This window comes from Solea solea, chromosome 7 (assembly GCF_958295425.1).
Source record: "Solea solea chromosome 7, fSolSol10.1, whole genome shotgun sequence".
In the NCBI taxonomy this organism is placed as follows: domain Eukaryota; kingdom Metazoa; phylum Chordata; class Actinopteri; order Pleuronectiformes; family Soleidae; genus Solea; species Solea solea.
In genome coordinates this window covers 21,628,118-21,635,752 of record NC_081140.1, presented here as the reverse complement: position 1 = coordinate 21,635,752, position 7,635 = coordinate 21,628,118, and positions in this window count along the sequence as shown.

The following is a 7,635-nucleotide window of genomic DNA, read 5'->3' as shown; positions in this document are numbered from 1 at the left end:
AATGCAAAACAAACTTTCTCTGAGATGTGTATAATCTGAGTATCAATGGAAATAATCTGAGCGTAACCAAATTAAAGGCACATTTGTTTTGTTAAAACCTTTTTCCAAACGTGATCCGATTAACTGCATCATGAAGGTGTTTTCTGTCTTTGAAGGGAGGAAGAGGAGAGGAGAGGGCGACGAGACTGCGATCGAAGCAAAGGGCAAAGGTCAGTGTCTGTCCAGTGAGCAGGGTCAGGTCACTGTGGTGTTGTGGTCATGATGATCTGTTATCTGTCAATACCTGAGGAGGAGAAAATTAGCTGGAAGAGGAGGGAGCAATGCAAAACCACACTATAGAAGAGTCAGAGATGGTTTTTGATGATGTAAAACGGTGACAAAATGATTTTAAAATTCAGAAAACACAACGTTTGAGATCATTTCATGGATTTTACTGAAAAAAACAGGTGTCAATTGAGCCAGCGTTGATGCACACTGATGTGAACATACTGATATTTGCAGCTGCTCAAGGAATAATGTACTGAAATGAATAACTTTACTGAAACAAGAATGGTAAATAAAGGTGCATCTGGCATCACTAATACTAACACTAATTATAGTGCAGCTCAAAAATGTTTCACTGGCAAATCAGTATGTTTTGTATCATTTTCCATTTAAATGTTACTTTGACATAGTCGTGTGATTTAATACTAAAGACTTTCCTCTTTATTCTCGTATGGTGAGGATATTTCTCATTTCAGGAAGTCACACAAGAACATGAGCATCACAGGGACGCACAGATTTCCCACCCATACTGTCCAGAAGAAGACATACAATACCCTAAAGTATAAGACAATAAACACCGACCTTGTAGGACAAGGGCGATGCAGAGGACATGCAGGAGCAGGAGGAGGAGGAGGAGGAGGCCATTCCCAGCAGTTTCACGGCTGTAAATCTTCATCACAGTCTCTGGCTTTTAAAACAGAGAATAAAGTTTTGAGAATATATTCTGTAGCAGGGAGCAGGGATTTCACCACACAGTCGGTTTCCCTCTGCCTGTCTAACACATGACTAAATGTTTAAATGATGTCATTTAATTGTGATTAAAAGAAGGAAATATATATATATATATATATATATATATATATATATATATATATATATATCTTCACTGTGCAATACTGTATACAGCGGTGCATTTAAAAAAAAAAAAAGAGCATTCCCTCACATTTAGAGTTAAACTTTGTTGATATTGCATGCATTATTTTATTGTATTATCTTCTAACATTTAATGTTTTTCTATCATTTATACTCACTGGTGTTTATAATGCATGTTTACTGTCTGTGCAGCTGTAAGTTAAGCTTAAATGGTCTCTTTTTTCTTTTGTCTTGAAAACCACTCCAGACAGCTCAACACTTCAGTTTACGTTTTTCACCCATTCACATATTAATGCAGCTGTTTTATTTTCTGTCACACATTCATTCACAGGCTGCTGACACACGTTTGCGTGCCCGGAGCTTTTATGGGGTTCAGTGTCCTGAGAAGTTTTGACGTGGACAGAAGACGCCGGGGATCAAACTGTCGGCCTTCTGGTTCGAGGACGATCAATAATCCACCTCCTCACATCGTCTCCTCACTTTTGAATCTCACTGATTTAATCTTTAAGGTAAGAATGGAAACTCTAACCCTATGAAAAGCTTAGGATTTCATATTTGACAAATATCAGTGTCTCTGTTTATTAACTGTGTCTGTGTGACCTTCACCGTTTGGTTTTTACAGTGCCATTTAGCAGTGGATGTGAAGAAAATGAAAATCTGTATTTTGCAAAAACAACATAATGTAAATCAGTTAGAGAGTGGACTGAAAGTTATTGATCCTGACTGGAGGAGAAGCAGCCGTAGCTCTCGCTGGCATTTCCTATTTTCTTCACTGAGACAACAGGAAGATGGAGTGAGTCACGTGTCAAGATTAATGCTTTCATTCTGCAGGTTTTCTCTCCACATATCTGCCGGTGGAGGGACGACGGCGGGGAACGAGGATGAATGTGTGTCCGTCCGTCTGGTGGGAAAAAATGTGGATTGATTGAATTAAATCTTCTCTGAAGGGAGACGAGTCGTGAGAACAGAAGACAGTCTGCCCCGCTTTTTCAATGACGGTTGATTAAAAAACAGGATGGAAGACGCTGGGATCCGAACCACAGAATGTACATCCCTGAGGCTGCGACCACACACACACACACACACACTGACACAATGAAAGGGTTTACATTTGCTACAGGAAATGAAGATCAAAATAAGTGATGGTTACTGGGAGAATTCGTTCAAGATTCAAGGCACTCTCAGGATGCGTTAACCTGGCGAAACAAACAACCATGGCTCAAAACCCCTTAACCTTAACCCCTTTAACACCTAAGCCTCAAAATGTATGGTTTTTTTTTGCTTATTTCAACCAAAAAAGGATACTTTCAATATCTTAAATTAAATATAAAATGATGAAAAATTAAAATCTTTATTGAAAAAACCCCACACTGTAATTGTACGTGAACACTAGATTTTGTGCTTAATTTGAAATGTGAGCAATATAAAACACATTTAAAAAAAAATGATTTGTTTGAGTTTTGAGTTCCAAAAATGGAAACTTGGTATTTGTCCAACTCTCTCCTCCCTGCAACAGTGCGAGTGAATGACCGTAATAACCACACATCTGCTTTGGTGTGCAACTTCTCAGCTTTCAGAAACCGTTGGAATTTTTCCAATAGCACAATTCTCTATTCTAAGACCTGGAGACCTGGAGACAATAAAAGTGTATATTTATTCCACGTAAACTGTTTAAAATGCACGGCATAGATAGAGAGGCCACAGCCCTGCAGATAAACGCAGATGTGACACGTTGTTTGTCAGTTGGTGACTGATGCGGCCACACACTGTAAACGTGTATATTTCTGAAAAGGTCATAAAGAGGATTTGTATTCGTGTAAAGACATTTTTGCATCAACAAGTTATGTTTAAAGCTTTTAGTTTGCAAACAATCCTGAGGTGCTGCCATTACAGGCGACAGGCTTTGAAAACATGTCGTTAGTGAGTTTCATTTGCAGGCGACTGGATCTCTTCAAACTGACAACAACGACAACACATGATGATACGAGAAAGATTTGAACTCATGCTGTTGATTTAAGGGGAATCGTTGTCCTGCCACATAAGCGTTTTTCTAAGATTTCATCCATGTTAAAAGTTTAATATGTTACATTTACCATTGATGATTGATTTTGATTAGTTTTGTAAAAAAAACATGGTGGTCCAAAATGACAGCCTCTGTAGAGCTGACCCGACTCCTGCTGTAAATACTAAATGTTCATTCTGGGATCAGGAAAAACAACACATTCATACAATTAGGTGATTGTGCACTTATATTATATTTATCTTCAGTTTCTGCTACATCAGAAAATAATTTCACCTAAATGGAACACATGGGACCTTCAAAGAATCAACTCTGTGATATTATAATTTTTTATATATATATATTTTCTGTTAGCTTGTGGATTAAAAACCACTAATGTTAGTCATTAGGAGGAGAGGAGACCCAAGAAGAGTTTTCCTCAGGTCACGGACAGATGTTCCTCTGATGACAGAGAGCTGCATCCCAAAACATTTATGAACAAACTGTGGATGAAAATCAACAGTCAACTCCTTTAATTAGAAAAAAACTTTGATCGACATCTGTCTGCAAATCCTCATTAGGAACTGACCGCTGATCACTGATTTGCCAATACTGAGATAAAATGCACATCCTGCTTTCTTCAAGTCCTTTCAACAATAGGTTTTCCTGTGTGAACGAAAGATTGTGGAGAGAAATAGAAATAAAAGGGAAAGCTGAGAAGAGGGTGGGATGCAGGAGCACGGGGAGAAGGTCAAGAATGTAGTGTTGAAGAGTCTATTCTCCGTATCCTCAGGGGGTTTGATCCCCTGCTGACGGCCCGCAGAGCGCCGTGTTGATGCACCGGGTGTTGTCTGGTGGTGGTCGTTCCTGCAGAGGAATGAAAGGAAAAACACACGGGAAGCATTTTGCCTCCATGGGCTGCTGCTACAAAAGCACTTTAGTGTAAGAGAACACTGGTCGTCCGTCACAGCTGCTGTGTGAACATCTGCGCAGCTGCAGAGATGCGTTTAGATGTTTTATATTTACGACATCGGCTTGTTCATAAACACACAGAAAAACCTGCTCCTGTTTCACCTGTGAAATGCAGAGGTACCGTGGATCATTCCAAGGACTACATCCGTGTGTGGTCATACATCAGTGAGGGCAGCGTTGTGTCTCTAATGACTCGCAGGAGGACAGAGCTCCTTGACCTTAAGCAGCGTGAACCAAAACAAAGCTCAACGCAAAACATAAATAAAAACTCCAGTGAAAGTGAGAACAGCGAGCTTCACTCACCGTGAACCAAAAATGTCACGGTAACCTCTTGAACGCAGTCATTTCAGTGTCTCCTGGTCACACATATGCAGATGTACAAGTGGCACAATCGTGTGAGTGACTCCACTTGTGTCATGGGGCTCAGATCCTGTCAGTTCCTGTCAGTTCCTGTCCTTTATTTTGTCAAAGTTCTTGGTTTCCTGTGTTCCTGTGTGGTGTGAGCTGCTTTATGTTTCAGGAGGCTGGCTGGTTGGCGAGGGGCGGAGCCTCTGAGCCACTCACCTGCATCTCATCTCCTCATTTACTTCTGCTATTTAGACTCTGGTTTCTGAATCCACAGTGGCCAGTGCGCCATGTCGTGTCTACCCTGTGTGTTCCTTGGGTTCAGCCTGGGCCGGTTTTTGTTTGTTAAATAAATGAGTTCCTCCTTTTTTTTTACCTTAAAACAATCTGGAATTCCGCTCATTTTAGGGTCAGTCAGTTTATCCTTTATAAATCATCACAACCTGACTGTGAATGGCTGTAGTTTCCACAGTTACGACCAAACTAGAAGAAACCCTGATATTAGTTTTAGTGTTGATGTCAAACATAGAGCAGTCACACTAACCACACAAATAAAATATCACAATATTTTATTGTTATGTCACAGCCCGAGTCTTGGGCTGCAACAATGAAGGGATTCACAAAATTATAAAAAACTGAATAGAAACATGTACGTCAGTGATCAGTGACGCAGACGTGTGACTGTGTGTAAGTAAATAAAATCTGATCTGATTGAAGACAGGTGGCAGCTTAACCGCTAATGAGGACACGCCCACAGGACATGATGATCCATCCTAACATGGAAAGCATGTCACACAATCTCTGTCAAACAACGAAACACGCTGAATTTAGAGGTTTTTGATGCGATCGCCCGGCTGTGAAGGCAAAACTCTGACGTCCAGCTCTGAGTGGAGTCGTGCAAAGTTCCACAGGTGTGACCAGAGGAGCTTATGTTAGCTGTGGGCTAGCAGAAGAGCTCGTACCGTCACAGACATGGGTGGATGATAACATTCAGGTTGGGAAGCAGAAAGCTTCTTACCAGATCCTGACTAACTGGATAAAAGCTGAAGGAACATGGAGCATTGACTGTTGGAGTCCAGGAACTCTGAAATGATCTGCCGAAGGACATCAGGTCAGCTGACTTTATATTTTCTTTTAAACATCTGTTAAAGAACTAGTTCAAGGTTTGAAGTAAAGTCTGTTTCAACCGTGTTCATTCTATTTAAAGAAATCTCATGAGGTGCCTGTGTAAAAAACTTACATTAGTTATTTCCTGTTTTTACTTTAAAGTGCAACTCATGCTTCCTGTCTGTGTTACGGTCACACGTTTCATCTTGACGTGTTTTGGTTCCTGTTCACTTTGGCTTTAGTCCTTTCCTCATTTTGTGGTTTCCCTGCATGTTTCTGATGTCCCCAGAGTTTTACTTTAGGTTTCTTTGCAGCTGTCACCTGTCAACAAACACTGTTCAATCTTCACTGCACCTGCACTTGTGTGCATCAAGGTCTAGCTTTGAAAGAGATTTTTTATTTTTTTTAATTCAAACTGAGACAAAACCAGTATATTTATAGATTGAAAAAATAACGGAAGACAATTTCAGACGCACACTAACACACATGGGCCACACGGTGGTATAGTGGTTAGCACACTTCTCGGCCTTTCTGCATGGAGTTTGCATGTTCTCCCCTTGTGTGCGTGGGTTCTCTCCGGGTTCTCCGGCTTCCTCCCACAGTCCAAAAACATGCAATGTGGGGATTAGGTAAATTGGACACTCTAAATTGACCATAGGAGTGAGTGTGAGAGTGAATGGTTGTTTGTCTGTCTCTGTATGTGGCCTGACGAACTGTCCAGGGTGTACCCCGCCTATCGCCCGATGTAGCTGAGATTGGCACAGCACCCCCCTGTTTAACACACTTTTTTAACTGTTCTCAAGCACGGCAGAGATTTGCAGTCGTCCCACCAGCTAATGCTTGACGTGCTCAGGTCAGATATAAACAGTGAGGTGATCAAGCCTTTTCAGTTTGAACTGACCTCCCAGCTAGCAATTTTTGGTTCCCAGAATGTTCCGAGAACGTTAACCTTTGGTTGCGGGAACGTTCCTTGAAGGTTCCCCTCTACGTTCTCCTGTGGTTGACCCGGAAAGTTTTCCGAACGTTCACCTAACGTTAGTTTTTGGTTGCACATTCGGTTCCCAGAGTGTTCCCATAACATTACTTTGTCACAACCGTCATACAACCTTTAGAGAACGTTCTCTAACCCTAACGCTGACGGTAACATTGTGTGGATACCACTGGGCAACCACAGGAGAACGTTTCAGTTTTTGGTTCTCTTAACGTTTAAGGAATGCTTAGGCTCCTACCTAACCCTCAGAGAACGTTCTCTAAACGTTTTTGGTTGCACGTTGGGTTCCCAGAACATTCCCATAACGTCACTTTGTCACAACCCTCGTGGAACCTTTAGAAAAAGTTCTCTCAAGGTTCCCAGAAGGTTCCCCTAAGGATCTCTAACAGAGAACGTTTCAGTTTTTGGTTCTCTCAATGTTTTAGGAATGTTAGGCTCCTACATAACCATCAGGGAACGTTCTCTAAATGTTAGTTTTTGGTTTGATTGTAACTAACCTTAGGAGAACCTTAGGGGAATGTTCTTTAAACATTGTGTGTTAGTAGGTCTGGGCCTTTTTTAAGTTCAAACTTCAAACATATTTATTCAGAATGGCTTTTACTATCCAGTAGTGTGGTGACAGTTTTCCCATCCATCTTCTATCGCTTTATCCTCCGCTAACCCTAGACTCTAGGACTATAGAAATAAAATAAATAAAGTAAGTTACATGTAGCAGCGTGAACAAGAGTAAGTGATAATGTCAGTGAAGACTCTCTTCTATTTGTATGTCCACTAAACAGAACAATGTTCCTATTCATGAGCTTTTCCTGATGATGGTGCAGGTTCACTCTGTGACAGGAATTATAATATCATCATTTCCTCTTTTGAAAAAGGCAGCTGAGACCGAACATGAGAAATAGGGAGTGTGATGACTCAACGTGGTTGTTGTTGGTGAGTGTGTCAGGGGAAAAAAACCCGGATTTTTACACACACACACATCTATCTGTAGGGTTTACAGAGATGATTCTCAAACTGTGGTATGTATACCACCAGTGGTACGCGAGTTTCCTCTGGTGGTACTTGGATGAAAATCAGAACTGTTCGA